The sequence below is a fragment of the Ictidomys tridecemlineatus genome, unplaced genomic scaffold (assembly GCF_052094955.1).
Source record: "Ictidomys tridecemlineatus isolate mIctTri1 unplaced genomic scaffold, mIctTri1.hap1 Scaffold_42, whole genome shotgun sequence".
Taxonomy (NCBI): domain Eukaryota; kingdom Metazoa; phylum Chordata; class Mammalia; order Rodentia; family Sciuridae; genus Ictidomys; species Ictidomys tridecemlineatus.
Window position 1 is genome coordinate 2,219,868 of NW_027522720.1, and position 25,029 is coordinate 2,244,896.

Here is a 25,029-nt window from a genome sequence, read left to right on the forward strand (position 1 = left end):
GCCCCCTGTGCTCCCCTCCTTCAAGCCACCAGTCCCTCTCCCCAGCTGCATGTCCCCTTAACCGTCACCCTGCCCACATTCGCGCACCTCCCCGGGTCACAGGAGCTCACCGCTGCCACTGCTGCTTCGTAGCTCTGTGTCCTAAGTGACCTACTGAACACCCCAGGCCTCGATTTCTTGGTCTGCAAAGTGGGGCAATCACAGCAGAGCCGAAGGAGTTGACCGAGCTGGCCGAGTGAGCGGAGCGCGCAGGAACCCGAGTGGCCCTCCGGAGGCCGGGCTGTGCCATTCTTCCCCGACGCTTCCTTCGTCTCCCTCCCTTCAGAGCCAGGCACGGTGCTCTCCCACCCTCCCCGACACGTGAGCTGCTGCACTGGCTCACGCCTGGGTCACCTGGCTCCAGCGACAGTGGAGCCCCTCAGCGTGTCGCCGCCAGAGCTGCACAGCTGCGCTCGGGAGCCCTGGCTCCTCCCCAGGATGTAGCGCGGAGCCCGGCTCCAGAGGTCCCAGCTTCTCCTGGGGTGCAGCCTGGAGCCCCGCTCGGGAGCCCGACTCTTCCCCTGGGTGCAGCGCGCAGCGCAGAGCCCGGCTCCAGATGTCTTGGCCCCTTTCCGGGGTGCAGCGCAGAGCTCCGCTCCGGAGCCCTGGCTCCTCCCTGGATTGCAGCTCAGAGCCCCGCTCGAGAGCCTCGTCTCTTCCCAAGTGCTGTGCGGAGCCAGGGGCAGTGCAGGTCCTTGGGCTGCAACCCCGAGCGGTGGGAAGGCTCCAGGCCCAGAGCTCAGAGCCTCTGCGAGCCGCGTATCGCGGACCGGGAAACAAGGCGAGGCGGTGAGGCTGAAGGGAGGCGCTGGGAGCCCTGTGGCCAAGGGCAGTTCTTTGGCCTAGGGGTGCGAGAGGTCCCGGGTTCAAAGCCCGGATGAGCCTAGGCTTGTCTCCACTCCCCGCGGCCCCACTGCAGGCCTTAGAAGGCCATGGGGCCACCGCAGCTCCGGAGCCCGCAAGCCAGAGGCAGCCCCGCAGGGAGCACGACCCCTGAGGGTGGAGGATCCCAGGGCGCACCACGCACCCGCTGCACCCGCCGCACCCGCTACACCCGCTGCACCCGCTGCACCCGCTACACCCGCTGCCCACGCTGCACACGCAGGTTGGGGCCAGGTTTGTGTCCCTCACACACTTTCTACGTCTTCCCGCCACTCCTCGTAGCCGTATTTGAGAGTGAAGCGTTCCTCTAAAGTTTCGCTCACCCATCCTAGAATCTTAAAAAGTTATCTCCAGATAATGGAAAATAAAATAATGTGTGCAACATTCATAGCCCAGCTTCAAAAATGTACCAAATTTTACCTTCCTTTCTCTCCCTACGAATTGGTAATCCTCTCCTGGATCTGTGAAATTTCTATTAAAAAAAAAGCATATAAACACTGCATCAAAACATGAGAAAGAGACTGGGGATATAGCTCAGTTGGTAGAGTGCTAGGCTAGCATACATAAGGCCCTGGGTTCAATCCCCAGCACCACCAAAAATCAAATGAACACACACACACACACACACACACACACACACACACACACACACACACACACGGACTTTCCCGAAAGCATATGTAACCTGTTACTAAGGGAAAACTGCTTTTGAAAGGAGTGGGCAAGCTGCAGAGTAACCCTCTAGGTTGCCACTGACACTATTTGCTCCCCTGACTTTGTTTATCTGCTGGTCATCATTGTTAAGCAAGTCCCAGGGCATTTAGTTGCTTACTTTGCTCCTAAAGATAGGAATAAAGGCTCTGATTTGATGTGGCAGGATTGCATTGTGCCATCGGGCAAGTTTGCTATTCTTGGCCCTTCTTGATTCCCACAAAGCTTTGTGGCCATTTGTCTCATCAGCAAATTCCACCCCGTCCTGTTTTTCACGGTGGACTGTCTACTCCTCTGTCCCCAGTTCCTTGGCAGGCCTTATTCCTGGCAGTTCCAAGGGAGACAACACTTGACATCTCAATGCAAAAAGTCACTTTTATAGCCAAGGGCTCTGGGATTGAGGCACTGAAGACAGTATGAAGATAAACAAGTCTCTGACAGCCGACAGGCATTGCCAAGCACCCACTATAAATTATATTTAAGACTTTCAATCACCATAGTAAGAAATGTTATGCCCAAAACATAAGAATGGAGGCTCAAGGCTCTTCCATGTTTGCCAAAGTTCAGCTTGCTAACCCAGGATTGGATTCAGGGCTGCCCCATGGTGGAAATCTCTGCTGCTTTCTAAATTTAACCCTCGAACAGTACCTTGAAAGAAAAGATGAGGCTAGAGAGACTTGGGTGTCATGAGCCAAGAGAAAATTGGTAAATCCTAGAACACACGAGCTTTCTTCGGGTGGTCCAGGGAGAAACGCAAGAGTCCAGAGGCTAAAGGTTAGAATTGATCTGTTAAGGGAAGAAGGATGTGTAGAACACAGAGATTAGAGAACCAGGAGAGAAGAGTTAGGTTCCCTCTTTTCAGTTTTTCAATTGGGTAGAACGACTTGTCCACTATCCACCAAACAGCTTCACTCAGTGCTTATTTCATGGACTTACAAAGGCCCAGGCAGGTGAGCAAATGGTGTGGCTGATAAGAGGCAAGAGGTAAAAGTGGGAAAAGTGGAAAACTCAGGTCTGTCAACAAGGGCAGCTCTCAGGTCCCACTGACTACAGCCACATCTTACAGGTTTTTTTTAGAAGGACATGAAATTTTCAGTTTTATGTTTTTTTTCAATAAAATATAAATAGCCTGGAAGCAGCCTTCAGGTCATCAGTTTTCCTCTTCTACCCCAAAAGGCCAGAGTATTCCTACCACAAAAAAATATTAACACCAGTCCCAAAGTTGCCCAGCTTCTGAGGTATCCCAGAGCCCGAAGCTAGGTATTTATTTTTCATGTGTACTTTTTAAGTTAGGGTTAAAAAATCATCTATTATTTCTCATATAATCTGATTTGGCAGAGCAGAATTCGTAGTGAAAGTGATTAGTATTAAATCTCAACAGTTGCAGACAAAAATGACACTAATGAGGAGGGGAAAGTCAAAGGAAACCTCTGGTTGTAGGTTGAAACCAAAGACTGGAAACAAGGTGTTTTGAATGACTTTGCAGACAAGGAGATGGATGGGAAGACTCCAACACAGGTAGCAGTCGGTACCATGAACAAGGCAGGCAGTAAGGGGAGTTTGAGTTTTCCTCCCCACTTTCTCCCTTAATAGGTACATGTTGGGCCGAATAACAACTAACTGCTCTTTGAATAATTCAGAGTGCTAGAAAAACCAAACCAAACAAACAAACCCTCATCTAAAGACAGTCACCACTTAATTTAACTGATCTAATCTAATCTAAGTCGTGTGGCAGGTCCGTGACAAAAACAATTGTGAGGTCTCCTTAACCCTTCATACCTATGTGCCTCAGATCCAGGGATATTTAGGATACTGCTGCAAGGTCAGGGAACATGGGTGAAGACACTATACAAAAAAAGAGAATTTTTCTTTCTGCAAAGAGTGAAAATTCCATCTGTACCTGAGAGCAGTATGTGTGTCCCTGGAGTCCTGTGAGCTTACATAAACATCTGTATTGATTTTCTTCTTGATAAAAAAGATAAAACTGTTTCTGTCTATTGGATGTTGTCATCCATGCTGGGAACTGAGACAGTCATGGGTGGCCATTAGGGGAGCTCAGCTGGCTCTGAGATGCAGCATAGAAGGATGGGAAGAATCTTTGTTTCAAAGATGAATGTGAAAAGTGACATTAGCCACTCTTGGAAGTGCCATGTCTCCAGACCTCTTTTTATGTCAGATGTTAATTTTCCCTATTTTTAAAGGGAAAATATAGTTATGGTTTCACATTCTTCCAATGAAACTATCTCAATGTTACTTTTGAGCCTTTGTTTCACCATCAGCCATAGGGAAATAAATAGCGGGGTGTTGGAGCTGGCTTACACCAGCTGATGGTTAGACTCTTCCAGATCCACTTTTGGTGACATCACATTGGTGGTTTCAATGAAGTCACATAGATGGGTTGAAATTATTCATGTTGTGAGTCTTCTTTATGCCACAAACATTGGCAAACGTTATATATAAGGGCTTTCATTTTTTTTGACTCTGTTTACCAGCCTACCACTAGAAAAAATAAAATAAAAATAAAATAATACAAAATCATACCCAGTGTATGATACGTCAAGATCATTGTATTGTCATGAGCAACTAATAAAAAAAGAATTTTAATGCAAAAATACATGTATAATGGCATAAATTGATCTGAACATACCTTATATACAGAGATATGAAAAATTGTGCTATATGTGTGTAATAAGGATTGTAATACATTCCACTGTTGTGGAATTACTTAGTACTCACTAAGTTAAAGACTTCAGGCCTTTGTGATACTTTTTTTTCAAAACATCCTATATCTAAGGTGGACTCAGACTCACGACTCATGTGGTGTGATTTTGTGATTGCTGTTGTCTTTGATACATGAGTTACTCCCACCACTTTTGTATTTGTCTACTATCAAGGGTGTAATAAAATAAACAAAAATGCTTTTAGAAAACATTGATTCCAAGTGCCTCTTCTTTTCCTCCTTTTTCTGTGTATCTGCCAATCTCAACCAAAGACTCCACTTTTACTGTATTGCCCACCTAAAAATCCCCAGCCGTGTTTCATTTCCAACTCTTCATCCAATCTAAGCCTTCCCCTTCAACTTAAGAACTTTTCTCTCTTCGGCCAAATTAACCTACATAATTTGCTTTTAAAAAGCAAACACCAACTTACGTTTTTCTCTTTCTGCAAAGTGCCCTTCCACTCTGTCTTGATTCTGTCCACATTCCAGATAAAATCAAGGGCATCTCCATAAAGGGAGCCTGACCTCTCCATTGAATGTGACTTCAACTGCACATGGTCTGTTTGGTACTGTAGGGGAGATGATGCAGGAGGGACTTACACAGGGAAAACAGTGGTATAAACGACATGTCAGATACCGACCAGGAGGTCCATAACCTCTCTCCCACAGGCCATTTTCCGGTGTTCTGCATTTGACTAGACACTGCACACAGCACACACACAGCACTTTTCAGTACACATTCCCATGTGTGTGTCCATGTGTGGTAGCTAATGAGGCTGCATCCCCATAGAATCCAGCATTTATTAGCTATTCAATAAAGAGGTGTTTTATTGACTTCTTTTTTTTAACCTTTTTTTTTGGTATTGAGGATGGAATCCAGGGATACTTTACAATTGAGCAACATTCCCAGCCCTTTTTAAAAAATTATTATTATTATTTTAAATTTTGAGACAGGGTCTTGCTCAATTGCTGAAGCTGGCCTCGGAGTTGTGAGCCTCCTGCCTCAGCCTCCCCAGTTGCTAGGATTAGAGGCATGTACCACACCCCCATTCATTATCCTTTTTGTTCTGGTGAAGCCTTCTCACAACAGGATGGGGGACAGATGTTTCCATTCTTCATGTTTTAATTCATGTCTAAGTGTGAGTGTTTACACTTGGAGCCCTTTCTGCCAGTGAGAAATTGGTGCTGATTAGTTTGGATGCCTTTACTAGATTTTCCTAGGAGTGAAGGAGCACTTCACTGGGATTTGGGGCTCATTTAAGGGCAAATTGTTTATTGTAGTAAGACATAAATATGTGCTTCTGTTTCATTAACTGAAGCTTCACGTTATAGGGAACCTCATATCTGCCTGTCATCTGTTTTAAATGTTTGACAGCTGTCTGGTCATTTGTAGCTGCTGTTGGGGTACAGAGGCCGAGTCAGGCTCCTGCCTGGAGATGGGGGTCCCTCAGGAGTTAGGGTTAACTGTGGAGCTGGTAACTAAAGGGAGTTTGCTTCAGTGGATGGTAGCCATGGTGTGTACAGGGAGTGCTGAGTACTGAGGCAAAGGGGTGGCCGCTGGGGGCTTCAACAAGCAGGCAGGCAGAGGGTCCCAGAGGCAGGCCTGGCCTCAGGATGGGTGGAAACCAGCGTCATGCGGCCAGAGGAGCACACACTGGGGGCTTGTTGGTGTTGGATTAGAACTATGGGTTCTGGAAGGCGTGCGGGAGCTTTTCACCTGGGTTTAAATAAGAAACGGGTACAGACAGGTTAGCAGTAAGCTGGGGTTTACCCAGAGCCCGCCCAAGGATAACCCAGCAATGGACCAGCTCCATTTGAGTCACTCCCTGTGTGGGGAGGATGCCACCAGCCTATCTGTGGCCATTGGGCTAACTCTGCATGCCAGTGCGGTTCTGAAATGGCAGGGTTTTGTTAGTTCTCTGGTAAACAGTTACTGATTCAGAAGGTCATAGTGCACTGCTTTGGTCTTCGAGAAGTTCAGGTCCAAGCCTGTCCTGCTCACCAGGCACGGTCTTGTGCAGGAGCTTCGGGTCCCCACATCTCACTGGTGTGCTGGAGGGTGGTCCTGTGTTTCGAATCACCCCAGGGCCTTTAAAAGGTCCAAATGCCCGGGCCACACCCCATACCAATTCAGTCAGAGTGGGGAGAGGTGGCAGTGGGACCCAGCAGTAGTAATCTTTTTAATAGACTTTATCTTCTAGAGCAGTTTAAAGTTTACAACAAAATTGAGAGGAAGGCACAGAGGTGACCCATAGTTTCCTGCCCACAGGCCCCCCAGAGAATGTGGTGTCCCCATGGGGGTCACGCTTGCTGCTGTGTGTTTCATGGATTTGGTCTGTGGTGTTGCGATGCCTCTGCCATTATGGGGTCTCACATAGAATGGCTCATTACTTTTCAGTGATTTCAGTTTGAAGGTTTTTCCTGTCTTTTGGGCCGTATTTTGGGGTGAGGTATAACCCTGTTGCTGTCAGCACAGGTGTCCTTCAGTCTCTTGTTCTGTCCCTGCAGTGGTGTTTTGTATTGAGCTCTCTAATACACTGTGAACCACCATCTGTGAGCTCAGGGACATAGGTTGAAGGTGCAGCAGTGGTTCTTGGCTTTAGGAGTCTTTAAGTCCCTCAAGCCCTGGGAAGTGTGAAGTAGGAGTATGTGTCACCTATCGGATAAGCCCCAGAGCACTCGACACAGATGGTAAGACAGGCTGCTACAGCTTATTAGAAGTAAAATTGTCTGACTTTGTGCCCAAAGTGTCTTATTTTCATCTGCTATGATGAGAAAATGTTCAGGTACTTGGTGCAGAATGCTGGGCCGCCCCACCAGCGACTCTGGCACTGATGTGTGGACTCTAGTCTTCCATGCAGCCCCACCCCACGTAACAGCCCCTCAGTCAGGGCCAGGACCCAGCCGCTGCGGCTGCACTGGAGGTGTTTGTCCCCACTGGGCTGTCAGGACCCAGGGGCTGAGGCTGAGTCCTAGCTTGTGTGGGAAGAATGAATGGCTGATTGAGGAAAGGGAATCAGTCACCAGAGAGAGCAGAGCAGATGTCGAGGGCCAGAAAGGAACACCAGGGCTTTCAGGGACCTTGATTAGTCCATGACTGGCCCTATTCAGGACCTTTTGGATATTGCTCATTTCAGAAACAGAAAGGTCTTTGAGGCTGGGGACGTGGCCTGCTGGCCATAGATCATGGGGAAGGCGTTGGCCTGGCGTGGTGACCCTGTCTGTGAGATAGCAGGCGGGAACTCCCCTTTGGGAGTCCCCTGAGAGCACCGTCTGTGCCTCCCTGGACCCACAGCGTCATTGCTGTGAATGCTGTGCTGCTTGCAGTGGTTGGAGCCACTCAGGGGCTGAAGCTTATCTTAGGGCTGAGTTATCTGAGCTGTTTGATTTTTTTTATTCTCCTTAATTTTTTTATTTACTTTTACCAAAATTCAGACAGATATTTGTTGAACACATTGCAAAAGTCCAGTGTTCATCCAGCAATAAGGGTGTACACACCGGTGAACGGGGACATCGTCCCTGCATTCTGATGGCCACAGACATTGGTCCTTCCAGCAGAGTGTGAGCCAACAGGGGAGCACAGGATGTGGGGGGGCTCAGGGTGGGGGCTCAGGGCAGATGCTGGAGGAAGTCGGTTGAAGATTGGGCCTGCAGCATAATTTCAGACAGAGTGGAGTGGAGTGTGTTCCTGACAGTGAAAAGCTGGTTTATTAATGTGTAGGGCTCATGGGATGGAGTGTGTTTTTGTTGCCTCCCCTACTTTGTGCCATTCACCTGGGGAGCTGGAAATAACAGAGAGGAGCCTGCATCAGCCCCAGGGTGGCCCAGCTCTGAGGAGCATGGCTGCCAGATTCCATGCTTTCCCTGGGATGTTCTGGAATTTAACGGGAGTTCCCTCATCACCTTACTACAGTCTTCCTTCTCTTTTAAAAAGTTTTTATCCTAAAGTGAATGTACACATGAGAGAGACCCACTTCCAGGGTGGATGTGAAGTGAGCCCCGGGTACTCCCTCCCCACCTGGGAATTGAGCCTGCCGGGCTGTTCCCTCACACCGGCCTGCCCTGGCCCGGGGAGTCATTCCTCTAGCTCTGTGCTCAGTGCATTGTTCACTCTGCTCTTTTAGTGTCTTTTAAGAGGCCACATCTGTGCTTGTTAGGAGATGTCACAGTGTCAGACTGTCATGGCATAGCGAGAGAACATAGACAGGCCACAGTTGCTCAGTGGCTCGGGGAGATATCCTGACTACATCAAAGTGCTTCAAACAATTTTTCAAACAAAACCCTCTTTCAGTTTCAAGGAAGTAGCAGGACCTATTATAAAGATAAGGATCTTACAAATCTGCATGCTGCAGGTGGACGCTACCACAAAGTGACCAGCCAGCTGAGCGCCAGGCCAGCCTCGACTGCCCCAGTGATTTCTTCATAGCGATGCTGCTCAGTACATTTCCAGTGACTTCACGGTGTGAGGGCTAGAATCACTCGGAGGAAGCTCGTCCCGGTGGGGAGCTGGGCGCCACCGTTGCTTTTGTGTTACTTTAATAATTCAGAATGTTGAAATGGGCCACCTCGGGAAGTAGCCTCTTGGGTGAACCATTCCCAAATTTGCTTTTGTCTTTGTTATGATGGGCGTTGTTTTGTATTCTGTCTTTTCTTCATTCTTTTTTCTTTCTCAAATGTCCTGTGTCTCCATCTACCGTGTAGGAACATCAAGCTCTGAATGTCAGTCGGCCATGGGAGGGATGACCCCGGCCAGCTGGTCCTGAGGACCTGTTTTCTGCTTCTCAGATGGCTTTGTAGGTGTCGTTGGTTGGGCTGGGTCCAGGCTTGAGCGGCACTGTTACTTTTGACTACATGCTGCCTTTTAGTGGTGAGATGCATGTTAGAAGCCCTGTTCTCTGGACAACGCTAAGGGAACGGTCCTTTTGGTTCTGATTTCGTTCCTACTCTTTAAACTCTGGTATGACTCAGCAGACTTCTGCTCCTGGGAGAAGGCCCAGGGAGAAAGCAGGCCCACCCACGTCACCACGCAGGGGCTCCTACATACGTTGGCTTATGTGTAATGAGGACCTAGAGCTGGCCGTCAATTCTCATTTCACTTCATTCCCTAGGCTGTTGGTTTTCCCAGAAGTCAGCAGGAAGCTTGCTTCTGGGCCAAGGCTGAAATCATGTCACAGCCTTCTTGGCCACTGTGCCATAATTGCAAATCCTAGGTTTGAAAAGAATCTGTTCTTATTCAGACTGGGGTTCCAGTCTTTAGTGACATGGAATGTAGACTAGAACAGTACTTTCTGGATATCTCAGTGTTCTTTATGTTTGCATTTTCACCATTTTAATTAGCCTGTAAAACCTCCCTTTTATGCCTCTGAGGGGAGCTGCCTGAATCCACAATACTTTTACTATGTATTTCCATAATACTCTCAGTCACTTAAGAAGGTGAGGGTGGGGCTGGACAAAGTGCACCATTCCTAATTGTTTAAGAAAATCATCCCTTGCTTGAGCTGCATGGAATGCAGGCTGAGGGGGAAACCTGTGTGAAGTTTCTCTTTCCCACACAGGAGAGCATCTCTAACAGATGCTGTTCACGGTCACATGCACTTGGTCAGGAACTGCTGCAGTGAGCTTGGCCAAAGTCCTTTGGATTCTAGGCTGGGGGTATAGCATGGTGGTGGAGTGCTTGCTAGCATGCACGAGGCCCTGGGTTCAATCCTGAGCACCACAAAGAGAGAGAGGAAAAGGCATTTGGATTCTGCAGACAGTGAGGTGCATGGAAACCATGTGCACCTTGAAGCAAGCGTTCCGACTGAACCCTCCCTACCTGAGGCATTCTCTTCCTTGTCCCCCATAGTGTCACAGTGTCCCAGGGATCCCAGTCTCCCCATCCACAGCATCCTCTGTCCTGAGGTACCTTAGTCAATGGTCACCTTTATCACAAGGTGACCAAGGTGGTTGCTGGAGCCCGAGTAGGATGGTGGGAGATGGGGTCTGAGAGGTTTGCGAGACTTGGCCACAGAATGCAAGGACTGAGCCCATCCCTATGTGGGAGCCATGGAGAGCTTGAGCAGAGACAGGATCCAACTTGTGTCTCTCACATCATTCCTCTGGCCCTGTGGACCACCGTGCCCAGTGGGTAAGATACCAGTGTGCTCAGTGGGTAAGGCCCTGCAGCAGTCTATGAGCAAGACCATGACTTGGTGGGGAAGGGAGCTTTGTGCTCTAGTCACGGGTCTCAGTAGAGATCATCTGTTTTGCCCACAGTTTTGGAGGCTGTGGTGAGCAGGAGGAGTCAGGGAAGGGTCCCAGCCCCCAGAAGGCTGGTTGCCATGTGCTGAGGGAGAAGAGGGTGGGAAGGAACGTTGAGGGGCGGGACTCAGGAGCTGAGTTTGAGGCAGCCAAGTGACACTGGTAAGGGGCGAAGCGTGTGCTTGGCATATGGAGCTGCTTGGAGTCTGAGCCTGGGTGAATGAGAAGAGGAGTGTTGACTAGTGCTCAGGCAATGACAGGGACAGAAGAGGTCAGGGAGAGCAGGGAAGGAGTGGCAATAGGATAGGAATAGAGTCAAGGGGGAGTGGGATCCAGAAGTAGGTCTGTAAGACGAGCTGAGAACGAATCCTGATCTAACCACCTTGAGGTCGCGGCAGCCCCTGAGAAGGACAGCGCCAGTGTAGTCGCCAGTGTGGTCTTGGAGGTGAAGGCTGAATATCCACATTCAGGAGAAAATGGGAGACTGGACACGGTGAGCAGGGCACACAGTTCTATTAAGATTTGTAAATAGAGGACGAAAGGGCCACAGCTGCAGGATTGAGCTTTGCCCTTAAAACTGGGATTGAGTGTGAATGTGGCACTTAAATGGCTGGCAGTGGTGATTTCACAGCCAAAGGAAAGGTCAGGGGCAAGAGGGAGAATTGCTGGATCGGCGTCCTTGGGTGGCAGGGCAGAGGAGCTGCAGGTGGCTCTGCAGAGATTACCGGCTTGCCCGTGGTGGGAAGGCAGGACCTGCTTGCCCATGGCGGGAAGGCAGGACCTGTGAGCAGATGCTGTGGGGGCAGAGGTGGCTTGGAGGTGTGAGAAGTTCCCTTCCCGGTGTTCGGTTTCTTAGGGAAACAGGAAGTCAGTCAGTAGTAAGAAGGAGAAGCTGGCAGAGGTGGAGATTTGGAGGAATGTGGGCTGGGAAGGACTTATCTGCATCCCAGATTGCCTCATGCCTAGAATGAAAACAGGAAAAGTACCCTCTGGCCTACCTGGTGCCAGGGAAGCTCAACTTGATGTTCTCTGGCCAGCACAGCCTGGCGAATCTCCATGTGGGTGTCACTGGATTTTGTTGCAGTGAGACAGAAACAAATCTGTGGGACAGGCAGAGAAATTTAACTGCTTCTCCTGGTTCTATCAAGCTGTGTGAAATTCGCTTTTCCTTTTTACATCCTTGGCTTGCTTATTAGGATGGTGGGCAGCTGAGTCTGGCCAGCTAGATCCAGGCACTGTCCCTGGTCTGGCTGCAGTGATGGGTGGATGGGATATGTGGACAGACTGCTGGGCGTGTTAGGAGCCTTCATGAGAGGCAGGGCTGTTGGGAGTAGCCGACACACACTTAGTATGCAGGAGTTACAGGTTGTCCCCACACCAGATGAGAAAGGCAGGGTCTCCTGGAGGTCAGCGACCGCCTGTGGAGGGTGAAGCCCACCCTGTGGCTGTGTGCTTTGGAGGCTGGGCAGGGAAGCAGTGCATACAGGAGGACTTGGGGAGCGTGTGCTGGGTGGCTGGGGGATGGTGGGCTTTAGCTTCAGACCTGGCAGCAGGATCAGTGAACCAGGTGTCAGGGACACTGGGAAGCCAGAGGAGACGTAAAAAAGCCTGACTGTGAGGAATGGTGAGGATGCAGGCCCTGACACAGAGTCTGGAGCACTGGGACCCAGCTGCGGCTGTCACAGCCTGGGGCAGAAGAAAGGCTACCATCACATTCCCGACACTTGACTGTGCTCCACACACTCCCCTACAACACAGCACCGTCTGGCCCAGTTGTCATCAATGCTGAGCCAGAAAACCCTGGGTTTAGGTGTGGCCATTTGGGTGACTGGCCGGGGTAGGGCCAGTCTTAGCCAGATCACCAGAAAAGGGAAGGTAAACACAGAAACCAGGAGCTGACTAATGGCCAGGGCAAATGGCCAGGGCAGCCAGAGCGCCTTGGGGAGGACGATGGTCAGCAGGGGATGAGGGAAGTGGGCTCACTGGTCGGAGTCCCTTTCTCTTCCTGGAACTAGCCGATCGTCTAGATTTGGACTCAGTCCTGGCTTCAAGAGCTGCGTGTTCCCATTAGCCAGAGTGATGGGATGGTTCATATGAAAGGCACGAACTAGTAACCAGCTTTGGTACAACTAGGTCAGGCCTGGCCTAGAGTGCCTAAAGCCGGTTAGGCATATTGGATAATATTTCTGCTCAAAATCATTAACTGTAAACGTGGCTGCTTGGCCTCGAGCCCACAGCTCTGCAGCCAGGCCTTGATCTGGCTCAAGAATCCCTAGGAAACTTGTTTGTGACTTTAGAGCCTGGCTTTCCTTGCAGGGCTTTCTGTGGAGACAACTAGTCAACAGGGCAGAGTGAGTCAGGGCTGCTAACTAGCCTCTTCCTGCATGAACTGGTTAACTGGCTCTCCTGGCTTCCTGCTTGGTTCTGAACTCCAGTGCCCGGGCCTGCTTTTCTGTTTACCCACAATAGCAAGGGACTTCTTTTGTTTGCTTTTAGTCTGAAGGAAGGGCTTGTTTTGATGTTTGGATCACAAATAATAATCTATTGTTCCCTATAATAATAATCCACCCTCTTTTAGCAGAAAAAAATCTGCTTGATGTAGTGTGGCTATCAGTTTATTTAAAAGAATAGCCAAAGTGCCCACTGTGTCCTGAGAATAAATATTTGGAAGATGGTTGGGAGGAATGGGGGAGTGCCCTCTTCTCTCTGGCCAGAATCATCCTTAATGCCTCAGTAAGGCTCTGAAACTGACCATCAGTCCTGGTGACAGTATCGATCCTTTTCTGCCTGTTATGTTTTAAGAATCATCAGAACAATGCACATATTCACTACCAACAGCTTGTTTTAAAATATCTTATTTTGAAGGGCTGGGTGAGTTTAAGCCAAGAATTTTAAAGAGCCTCAAGGAGCAGCCGAGCTCAGTGTGCCAGCGTGTGTTTTGCCCACTGAAGCTTTTCCATTAGCTGAGCCCAGGACATGGCAGCGAAAACATCCATCACTGGCTGCATGAACACAGCTCTGTTCTCAGGATCTGAAATCAGAGGCCACTGCAGGAACTATTATGGATTGCTGCTAAAATGGGAATCTTCACTCAAAAAAACAGACTCAAACTAAGTGAAGGTTAGAAACAAACGTATATGGCCCTAAAATTCTTAGCTTAAAACATATAGTCCAATGCTTTAAATGTAGGTGAAGAAAGTTCTGGGGGTCACAGTGCAAATCTGAGAGCTGCTTAGAGGAGTAGGATGTGCCTCACTTTGCCGCAGACAGGCCACGGGGGCAGCTGCCGGCTCTCAGTGGGTGAAGGAGAATTCTGGAACTCCATGCGCCAGGGACACCATGCCACAGAGGCCATGTGGGAGCTGAAGTGAACTTTGCCAGCTGAGAGGGGCCGTCTGAAAAGTCTACACACTGGTTCCAGCTGTAGAGCATCTGGCAAAGGTAGAAACAGGCCGAGAAAGGTCACCAGGGACTTGGGGGCAGTGAACCAGGGCCCAGCTGTAGAGATACTGTGTGTGGCACTGTGACAGTGGACACATGTCATCGTACCCAAAGAGTACACACAGAGTGGCACTCACATGAGCTGTGGGCTTTAGTCAGCAATGCTGTGATGGGCTTGCTGACCAGCTGAGAACAACGTGACTAACGGGAGCCAGTGGGGACATTTGTGAGAATTCTCCACTTCCTATTTAATCTGTAAACCTACAACTGCTTTTAAAACGTCTGTTGGTTCTGAAAACATAAATATTAGGTTTAGTAAAACTGATAAAACTTACACAGAGATGAAAAATTGTGCTCTATATGTGTAATAGGAATTGTAAAGCATTCTGCTGTCAAAAAATTTAAAAAAGAGAGTACCAAAAAAAAAAAAAAAACCTTTGAAAACTTAAGACCATCAGCAGTTACTCTGTAGGAAATCTTTAGAATATCCTGCCAGAAACGTATAGTTCTGTTTTGCTTTTTTTTTTTAATCTTCTTATTTTTTTGGTGGAATATTTGTTTTGAAATGGCGGTCAAACCCAGGGTTTTGTGAATGCAAGGAAGACGCTTTGCCACTGAGCTACATTCCAGCCCCTGTTTTACTTTATTAGTTTTAGTTTTGGGACAGGTTCCATGGGTGTGTGGAGCTTGCTTGCCCTGCCCTGGCCTCCTGAGTCGCTGGGCGTAGGGGCGCGCACCACCCTGCTCTGCAGTGTGGTGTGACAGCAGTGAGTTCCTGTGTCTGTCTACCTCCTTGTGTCTTCTGTGTCACCTGGTGAGTGTAGGCGTGATAGTCACACTAAGCCTCACTCCTGTGCTTTCCTTCTCTCCAGGGACAGCTGGTGTGTCAGCCTTGGAGGCATATACACCCAAAGAAATCTTTGCGGCAAACGGGACACAAGGGAAGCTGCCGTGTGCAAGTTCAAGTCCACTAACGTGACTGGTGGGTTGACGTTCGTCTCCTGGAGCTACCAGCCCGAAGGGGCTGACACCACAGTGTCGGTAGGAGTGCCCTCTGCCCCACAAGGCCTGCCGCAGGCTTCTGTCCTACTGTCCTGTGAGGACAGTCCATTCTTCGACTGCCCTTTTCCAGAATGAGTGTGGTCCTGGTTTGCTGTAGGCTGCAGGCTGTACTCCAGGAGAACATGAGCAGCGTCTGTCCTGCTCCTGGTGCCCACTTCCCACGCTCCTCCACGGTCAAGCCCTGTTGTGAAGTCCTCTTCCCTGCAGGGTGGCCTGAGCTGACTGTGTTCCCTGGTTGTGGTGTGCCTGAAAAACACTTGCCCGGTTTCCATTTCGGCTGTTTTAGGCATTCGCCTTGCTCCCTTCCCACCTCCTCCTGAGCCCACAGGCTGACTGTGGGACAGGCATGTAGGATCATCAGGAAAGGTCCCAGCACGGCTTTCCTCTCACCTTTGGACGCCTGGAGAGGCAGCTGAGGGTGGAACAGGCAGGGCCTGTGTGGGGGGTTAGTTAGAAACTGGGCGGGTGCAGGGTGGGTGCTTATTAGACCTGGGCTAGTGGTCTGTAAAGTGGAGGTGATGCCCCAACGTGGGGCGCTGGAGGAGGAAGGTCATCAGGAGGACCTGGGGAGTGGGCCCTCAAGGCACCACCCCCATGCACCTTGTTGTGTTGCTGTTGTCCTGTCACACATCCTTGGAACTTCGCCCCTACTTCAGCAGTGCTACACATTTTAGGTTGTGAGCACTTTGCAGGGACAGAGTCCAAGTAAGAACACCCACAGAAGTACCGTGGTTTGAACATCGCAAAGTCCACGTGCTGGGAATGTGACCCGTGTTCCTGCGTCAATGGAGTGAGAGGAGCTTGGGTTCCATCACAAGGTGGAGCTCTCCATGGCCCTAGGGCTCCAGAGAAGAGGAAGAGGGAAGATCTGGCACTGGTCTATCTCACCAGGCAGTGCCCCCAGCCATGCCCTGATGTAGCAAGAAGTGCCCACACCTCCCCCTGGAGCTCCGATGGAAAGGCCGGCAGCAGTGACTGCCTGCTGGCTGTTGGGGTTGCCGAAGTCCGTGATCTCGGGACTTAACTTCTGGTGTTGAAAATATGCCCTCTGCCATTGCTGAAAGGACAGAGGATTGCCAGTCACTTGTCTATAGATCATGAGCTGCTCAGGGTCTCCTTTGGGGAAACTTCAAGTACATACAAGATAATCCTAGCGAGTGGAAGAAAAACACCATTCTGTCTGGCCAATTGGCTTAATTTTTGCATGTGGTATTGCCAAAGCCATGACCTCTGTCCCCCAGGTGAAAGCTGTTGCCCTGCACTGGAACCTAAACCTGGTTTGCAGATTCCAGGACTTAGAAAAGGAGGACCTCTGAGTGGCCTGTGTGGGAGGCGGGGAAGGATGAGGTAGAGTCAGGGTGTCAAATTCATTCAGCTTCCTCACAGGGCCATGTGGGTGTGCTTTTGGGTGGGACAGAGTGCAGAAGGCATGGCCTAGTGGTGTCTGCAAGGAGCCTCCCCTCAGGTAGCTATAAGGGTGAGAGAAGACTCCATGTAGAGGTCTCAATGACCAGGGATGGAGTCATTCAGTTGCTCTAGACAGGGAGAGGGGTGCAGCCATCAGTGTCGCAGGAGGACAGACTCCATGCATGTGTTCTCTCAACAGACTGCAGCAAACTTGTGAGGCCTTCCCTTTGCTATTCTCTGAACAGGGGGCTGTTCAGTCCACAGACAATAAAGCAGTCCAGCCACATTGCTATCCTGCCACTCAGGAGCTGCACAGGAGGATCATGAGTTCAAGGCCAGCTGCGACAGTTTGGAGAGACCTATCTCAAAATAAAATAAAAAGGGCTGGGCATGCAGCGTAGTGGTTGAATGCTCCTGAGTTCAACACACAGTGCTACAAAAGAGAGGAGAGGGGGACAGAGGAGGAGAAAGGGGAAGGAACCACCGTGCAGTACCCCAGTGCTGGAATTATCCCTGTTGTGTGGGTTGAAGAAGACCTGCATAATCCAAGGCATAATGTTAAGAGCATTGCTGGAGCTGGTGAGGTGCTGCACTCCTTGGGAGGCTGAAGCAGGAGGATCACGAATTCAAATCCAGCCTCAGCAACTTACCAAGATCTGTCTCAAAGTATAATGAAGCCTGGACTAGAACTCAGTGGTAGAGCAGCCCTGGGTTCAATCCTCAGTACTCCCCCACACACACAAATAAGAATGTGCTGTTTCTGGTTCACATTTTTACCTAATCAATTTATACTCACAGTTAACTACAGAATGCAGTTACTGATTAAAGGATTCTTTATTTCTAAAATATTAGGATGCATTTAATCAGGGACCAGGTAGCCCTTGTTAGGGCCCAGCACACCTTGGATGGCTCTCCTGGTCTGTGGACCTGGGTCCCCGCGTCTGACGCGCACTTGCCCTTCCCTGCTTCTCCTTCCCCCTTGGCTCCTGTGCTCTCTGGAGCAGTCTGTGTGGAGCTCTGGCCTGCTCCCTTCCCACCTCATCCCTTCATGCTCTGTTTCCCTCCTCCTGAGCTCTAGCCTTGTGCCATCCTTACCACCAGATGCCCCAGCTGAATACAGTGAAAACAGGTGTTTTGAGAGGAGATAGACCTGTCTTACAACTGGCAGCTTGAACTTTTTAAATACTGGTTGAAAATGAGACCTGGTTTTTCTTGTGAATTTTTACTGTTTTATTCCTGTCTTTCACTAGGTCATCTTCATCAATTCAGTTCACAGATGTGATTCCTGCTGTGTGTTAAGGAGTGCAGAGAGGCACATCTTGTCCCCTCTCTTCTAAGGTCACAGTCCAATACAGGACACCTGCCAAGAAAACCCACTGCAGAAGGCGGCTGTGGGCAGCATCGCAGAGCTGCTACCACTGCTGGCCCAGAAATGCCAGGCAAGGGCAGAGATGCTGTGGGAAGGGAGGCAGACTTCTTGCTGGAAGGGCTTCTTTCCTGGGTTGAGAGTTTGTTTATTTCCTGGCAAAGAAGGGAGTGAAGGGCTTTGAGCAGGCAAGACGTGACCATTCCTGAGAGGCATTCAGTAATGGAAGAGCACGAGCCTTGGCATCGAAGCTAGGCTTGAATTCCATCAGGAGGGCCTGTGACCTTGGGCAGATTGCTGTGTTTCTGCTGGTGAAGTTCCAGGGTGGCCATGGGAGTGTCAGTCGAAGAGGTGCACATTCCTCCTGTTTCTGCGTGGCTGGCAGCAGTGCACATTGCCTTGTTCTGGAGTTTCTTGGTAAGGTGACTGGCTTTGGAAGACCGATGCTGTTCCCCTCTAGAGGGAGGTAACATTTGCTTACTGCCCAGTGTAGTAAAGACGCTGTGACTTTGGGGTGAGAGCTGGGCTTGCCTTTTGCCCACTATTGAAGATTTGGACTTGAGGTTGGGTGTGGCAGGGCACACCTGTAGTCCCAGATGCTGGGAAGGCTAGGGAGGGGATCACTTGGCCAGTTCAGGACCAGCCTGGACTGCAGCAAGACCCTGTTTCAGACAACAGACAGAGATCTGGGCTCTGTCTTGGATTCCTCGCCAGTGATGCAGGCTCTGCATGTGCAGCATCCACCCAGGCCCCTCTGGGCCATCCCTGGGGTCTTGGAGGCAAGGGGAGCAGGTCAAAGCTTCCTGCTGCGTCCTACATAATAAGGCTCATCTCCGAGTCTTCTTCATGGAAGGAAGTCTTCCCCGGAACTGCCCTCCCACACCCCACCAGGAAATTTGTTAGTTTGCAAGTAGGTTAAAACCTCAGACCCTTCACAGTTTCTGATGAGTATTTGGGTCAGCTTAAATGCAGGGTATATATTGGATAAATAGAAATACTAACAGTTATTTTATTTCTGCTTGTTGGTGATCATTTAGCCATTTTATTTTTATTTTTATTTTTCTAGTTGTAGATGGGTACCATACCTTTAGTTATTTACTTATTTATTTTTAGGTGGTGCTGTGGATTGAACCTAGGATCTCACACCTGCAGGGCAACTGCTCTCCCACTGAGCCCCAACCCCAACCCTCATTTAGCCTAGAAGGTAGATTAGCCTCCACTCAGACTGGAGTCGACCAGTTGAGAGGCCACTCTGATGAGCATGACTCAGGTATTGCTATGGAAATGTGGAGACAGGACAGGGAACAGCAGATCCGGCAGCAGGGTGGGAGTCACCTGGAAGAAGGCAGGGATCAAGGACCGCTCCAAGGCTGGTGGCTCGAGTGAGTCTTTTCTGTCTGAGCCCATTTTGTGCTGGATAACATGTAAGGAACTAAGGTTATTTCCTATTGATGGAGGCTGGGCAGACCAAGATCAAGGGCCCAGCACCTGGCGAGGGCCTTCTTGCCGTCCAGCTCCATAGCAGAGGGCCAAGGGGCAGGAGCATGTGCTCTTTTGGTTGGACCCCTTATCATGTCATGGGCCTGTCCCGAGGGTGGAGCCCGCACTTCCCAAGGCCTCCTGCTCGCCCCCTCTTGACACTTTCAGCACGAGTTCAGACAGCAGCCTCGGTAGAGATGAGATGAGTAGACAGAAGTTTACAGCAGGTGACAAGCTTGGAGGGCAGGGCAGCCACCCGTGAAGTGGTGGGCCATCAGGTGAGAAGTCTGAAGCACAGGGACACTGTTGATGCCAGGCCAGGACATGAGCACTCACAGAGTAGAGGTGGTTATGAGGTCAGGAGGTGGGTAGGGTTATCTGCCAAGTCACTGTCCCCAGCACCACGTCACTTGTCCAGGAGGAATGAGAGCACAGGCCCCCAGCACAGCTGCTTGGCTTAGATCTGAGCACTGGGACGGTCCCCTTCCCATGGTTCTGGGTCTGAAGGTCTTTGAGAAAGTTCACTGCCAAAAGCAGGTCTGAGGAGAGCATGATGACACTGGAGGATGGGGCTGGAGCTCAGCCTCCAGAGGTGGGCACCTCTGGCTTGGGTTTCACATCTGAGACCTGTTGTGGGCATGGCATTTCTTCCATGTGGAGTCATGTGTGGTGAAGGGGATCAAACCAGGGCCTTGTCCATGCCAGGCAAGCACTACTGTCGAACCTCACCATGGCCCATCCAGGCTCCGGGGATTCTGCCACTGAGTGTGGCTCACTCTGCTCTTGCTCCAATTGCAGTTCTTCCACTACTCCGAAGGACAAGTGTACCTGGGCAACTACCCCCCGTTTAAGGACAGAATCAGCTGGGCTGGAGACCTGGACAAGAAAGATGTGTCCATCAACATAGAAAACGTGCAGTTCATTCACAATGGCACCTACATCTGCAACGTCAAGAACCCTCCGGATATCGTTGTCCAGCCTGGGCAAATCAGGCTGTATGTGGTGGAGAAAGGTACTCGGCCATTCAGCGTTTCCACGGTGGTGGCCGTCCTCTATCCCAGGCTCCACTGGGAATAAGAGTGACCTGTTGGTTGTGTTTGGAGGGAAGGCTTTAGCCAGACAGCTGTTCTGCCTGTGTTTGTGGACCTGTGGCCCACCCCCCAGCCCTGGCTGCTGGGAACTGCCCATTGTCTGGCTGTGTCACTGATTCCCCCATTAGGAGCCTGTGGACTGATCCTAGGGATATTGGCTTTTCAGTGTTGATTGTACAGAACCTGAATTGATGGTGGCTAGTTGAAGAGGACAGTGGGAAAGAAAAAAATCAATGCTGTTCTGATGTCTTCTAGCAACAAAAATTTGACATTTCTAAAAGCAGTACAAATATTTCCCCCTTTTCTTTTCAAATAAGCAGGAGATTCATGTTTACTTTGAGTAGAATGATAAAGTCCACCTCTCAGTCTTGCTTTGGTTTTAGGACCAGGGATCAGAAGTGCTCAGTTCTGTAGTTGGTTCTTTATAGCCAGCGTTTGCGTATCCTCAGTTGGGTACCGGTGTCTGGCTGGGTGACAGCTGAGTGGACAGGGAAGGTGGTGCCTGGCTCGTGGGCCAGGCCCATCTGCATAGGGAGCTGCCTTCCTCCCTGCAGAGTCCTCACCGCTGTCGTCTTCTCTCTCCAGAGAGTCTGCCACTGTTCCTAGTATGTGTGGTGGTGGGCATAATCACTGCTGTGGTTGTGGGTCACCATGATCCTGGCCGTCCTGTACCGAAGGAGGAACTCTAAGCAGGATTACACTGGGTCAGAGACTCTGACTCGGGAGGTGGAGAGACAAGGCAGGGTTTGCATGTGTGTGGGGAGAGCTTGTGAAGAGTGACCTGCATTGCCTCTGTACCCTAACTGGCCTTCTCCAGTCAGTGCCTCTCCCAGCTATGGACAGGAGGCTGGCCCCTGCTCTGCAGGTCCCTTTTGGACAGGATGGGCTGCACTGTTTGGGATGGTCCACTCTGCGTTGGGATTCTGAAGCTGCAGACTTCACTTGCCCTACCTGAGTTTAATTTCTTAGCATTAACCTAACGAGAGTCTTCTTTCTCATTGGGTCGATACAAAACTCTGGTCAGGAAGTCCTAACAGTCCTAGCCTGGTGTGATGATGTGGGGCTCCTCCTTTTAGTAATTTCTCTCCCTACCCCAAACTGGGGCAGTAAGAGTTGACAATACAATCTACCAGCAAGGGCTGGGGATGTGGCTCAGTGGTAGCATGCTCGCCTAGCATGCGTTAGGCACTGGGTTCAATTCTCTTTACCACATAAAAATAAAATAAGAATTTTGTGTCCACCTAAAAACTAAAAAATAAATATATATATTTTTTTAAATCTACCAGCAAGGAAAAAAAGTTTCTGTTTGTGACTTCTCACAGGACACCTTTAAGCACGGTGTGTCTGATTGCAGGACCTTGCCTTTCCTGCCTGGGCTGGAGATCTAACCCACATAAGCTATGTAGAGCTTGTGTGGGGACTGGGGCCCTGTCACAGGCATAGTGCTGCAGGTGCGGGACATCCTGCAGGGCTGGCACAGCACTGTGTGCTGTGCACTCTCTTGCTGGTTGACAGTGGATCCTCGTTTGCGGACTGCTGGCATGGAGCTTAGGAGTGTTGCGAGTGGACGGGCTTGAGTGCTCCGGTGCTGGTGCGGCCCGCGTGGGATGCTTCTCTGGGGCTGGCTTGGTTCGCTTGCATGGCAAGAGTTTTCCTGAGCAGGCAGAGGGTTGGTCTCAGCACAGGACTAATCCAGGTGGTGGCGTGCCAGCTCTTGCCTTGGGGCTAATAAAGGCAGAGCGACGTTCTTTAGGACCCTGCATGGCATCACAAGTGCTGCTCTTCTCACTCTGTTTTTTTTCCCTCCCCTGCCTCCATCCCTTGGTGTGCTGGCCGGCTGCCTCTCCCCCACTCCTAAGGAGAGCTGACGTAGAAGACGCTTGGCACTGTGGCAGGCTGGGCTCCTCCTCTCCAGTAGACACGTGATAACTAATCACAATGCCTGTTGCTGTTCACGTTCCTTGTCCATTCAGCTGTCTCCCTGTGGCCACTAACCAGCTTGCTTCGCTAACCAGCAGTCCTCGAGGTCTGTCCACAAGTATGTCAGGCAGCTGCACACAACGTCCAGATGAAGTTGGTTCCTGTGGCTGTGAGTGCTCTCATGGGAAATGTGCACGCATGTGTGTGTACGCTTGTGTGCACGGACGAGTCTTTGTTTTCTTTCTTCTTACATGAGTTTTATCATCAGTCACTGAGCCTTCTTCCTGTCAGGGTAATTACACGACCTTGGCTCAGCCAGGCAGCCTCCCGTCCCAATGGACACAGTGTCTGTGGTGTGCTTCAGTCTGAGCACTGACACTTTAAATGTGCTCCTCCCCAAACCCCAAAGTTGTCAGAACACTGTCCTAAAGGATTTAAGCTGTGGGGCTGGGTTGTGGCTCAGTGGCAGCACACTCGCCTAGCATGCCTGAGGCACTGGGTTCGATCCTCAGTACCACATAAATGTAAAGTATTGTATCCACCTAAAACTTAAGAATGAATATTTTTTTTAAAAAAGGACTTAAGCTGTGCTGATGACACATCACTTAGGGACTGCTGATGACCCCTTCCAGGAGCTCCTGTCCCCTCTCTCTGTAGCCTTGCTGCTGAAGCCCTCTCACTGGGAGAGTTCACCTGCAGAGTGGCACTCCACACTTCCCACCCTCATGACTTCCTGGGTGGTCTCTTTGTCTGCTGTTTGTCTTTTCTGTTGCTTTTGGTGTGGTTGTGTTACCAGTGGTGAAATAGAATATGGGGAACCAAAGGATGGGGGAAGAAAAGCCAAGACTCACTCTGGATGTAGTTTTTAAATACATTCAGAGGACGTTTGCTTTTGACGATAGCAAAAGCAGATTGCATTAAGGTATAAGCTCACTCCTTTGGACCTTTGTCCCAAAGTAGGGTTTAAAAAGCAGCCCAGACTGTGTTGTGATCAGAACCCCCAGTTTTCATTTGAAACGGGGATGAAGGGGTGGCACCACACTGATTTCTGCAATAGATTCACCACTTAAAAGAACGAGTATCAGGTGGAAAACCGTCTTCAAGGTGGGTGACCCTCGGGTGCCCACTGTCCGCTGTCTGTTCACCTATATTCGCTGTGTCTAGCCTCACTCACCGTTCTGTGTTTGTTTTTATTCATTTTAATTTTTAATTTTCTTTTTACATTTGTTCTCCAAATTGCCATTACATCAGCTGCAACACATCAGAGAGTTTGTCTCCAGTTAAGCAGCTCCACGGAAGTCCTCCTCCAACACAGAGGGTCTGGTAAAGAGTCTGCCTTCCGGATCCCACCAGGTAATGGCCAACAGCAGTCCTTCCCCGGCACCGAGCTCCAAACTTTGGTCTCTTTCCCTTCTGGGTTCAGGAAAGAAGTAGAGCTGAGAGAGAGAAAGAGAGAGAGAGAGAGAGAGAGAGAGAGAGAGAGAGAGAGAGAGAGAGAGAAAGCAAGCATGAGCGTGCTCAAGGTCCACTCTCGAGAGACCACAGCCTTCGTGTGTGGAGGACACTGCCCTGCTGAGGTTTCCACCCAACAACACTAACACATTATTTGCTCAGAATGTGACTCCTGTGGCCCAGGTAGAATTAAGAAATGGCTTGCTCAGCTGAGAGAGTCTTCAGTGAATTGCCCAAGGAAAATCGAGCAAATTGTGTTCTGAACTGAAGTCCTCTAAAAGAAACTCACAGGAAAAGCCATCTTCCTGGGGTTGAGTAAAACAAAAATGATTTTCATGGATTCTGTAGAAAAACATGGGAGGCTTTATCTGGATGATCGTCAGGCTCAGTTCCCAACTACTGCAGAGATGCAGGAGAAGTGACTTCAGTTGGAATCTGGCACAGAGTGGCCTTGTGGCATTGTGGGCAGCACCATCTGGCCATGCTGTGGCCTTGCCGGGCAGCTGCCTGGGTGCCTGGGACCACGTGGTGCTTCAGGGTGTGGAGCCGGCTGAGCTGGCCAGCTGCCTGCCCCACGGAGGTGCTAGTGGGACAGGGGCTTAGAGGAAGTAAAGACGGCAGCCGTGCTTGAGAGACCCTGTGGGTGAGGCCTGCACCTTGCTTCTGGCATGCTCCGTGGATGGAGTTGGAGAATATTATGCTAAGTGAAATAAGCCAATCCCCAAAAAACAAAGACCAAATGTTTTCTCTGATAAGTGAATGCTGATCCATAATGGGGGTGGGGGGAAGCATGGAGGAATGGAGAAACTTTGGATAGGGCAAAAAGGAGGGAGAAAAAGGGAGGGGGCACAGGGGTAGAAAATATGGTGGAATAAGATGAACATCATTACCCTAGGTACGTGTATGAACACACAAATGGTGTGACTCTACTTTGTGTACAATCAGAGAAATAAAAAGTTGTGCTTCATTTGTGTATTGTGAATCAAAATGCATTCTGCTGTCAAGTATAACTAATTAGAACAAATTAATAAATAATAATAAAAACAAAATTAAAAACTCAGAGATTCTTACTCTAACCAATGACTTTGTCTTTTGCTTTTGTAAATAATTGTGTATAAACAGTCCCATCTGCTTCATGCAAGAAACTCTGGAGAATCTGGAGAGCTTTTTTTTTAATATAAATTTTCTTCTACCTATTTTACCTTTATTTTGTTTATTTT

The 25,029-nt window shown here is 49.8% G+C and overlaps 1 pseudogene; it reads left to right on the forward strand.

The window, feature by feature from the left end:
- Positions 1-971: 971 nt before the first annotated feature.
- Positions 972-24,776, forward strand: LOC144373548 (myelin protein zero-like protein 1; annotated as a pseudogene).
- Positions 24,777-25,029: the final 253 nt, after the last annotated feature.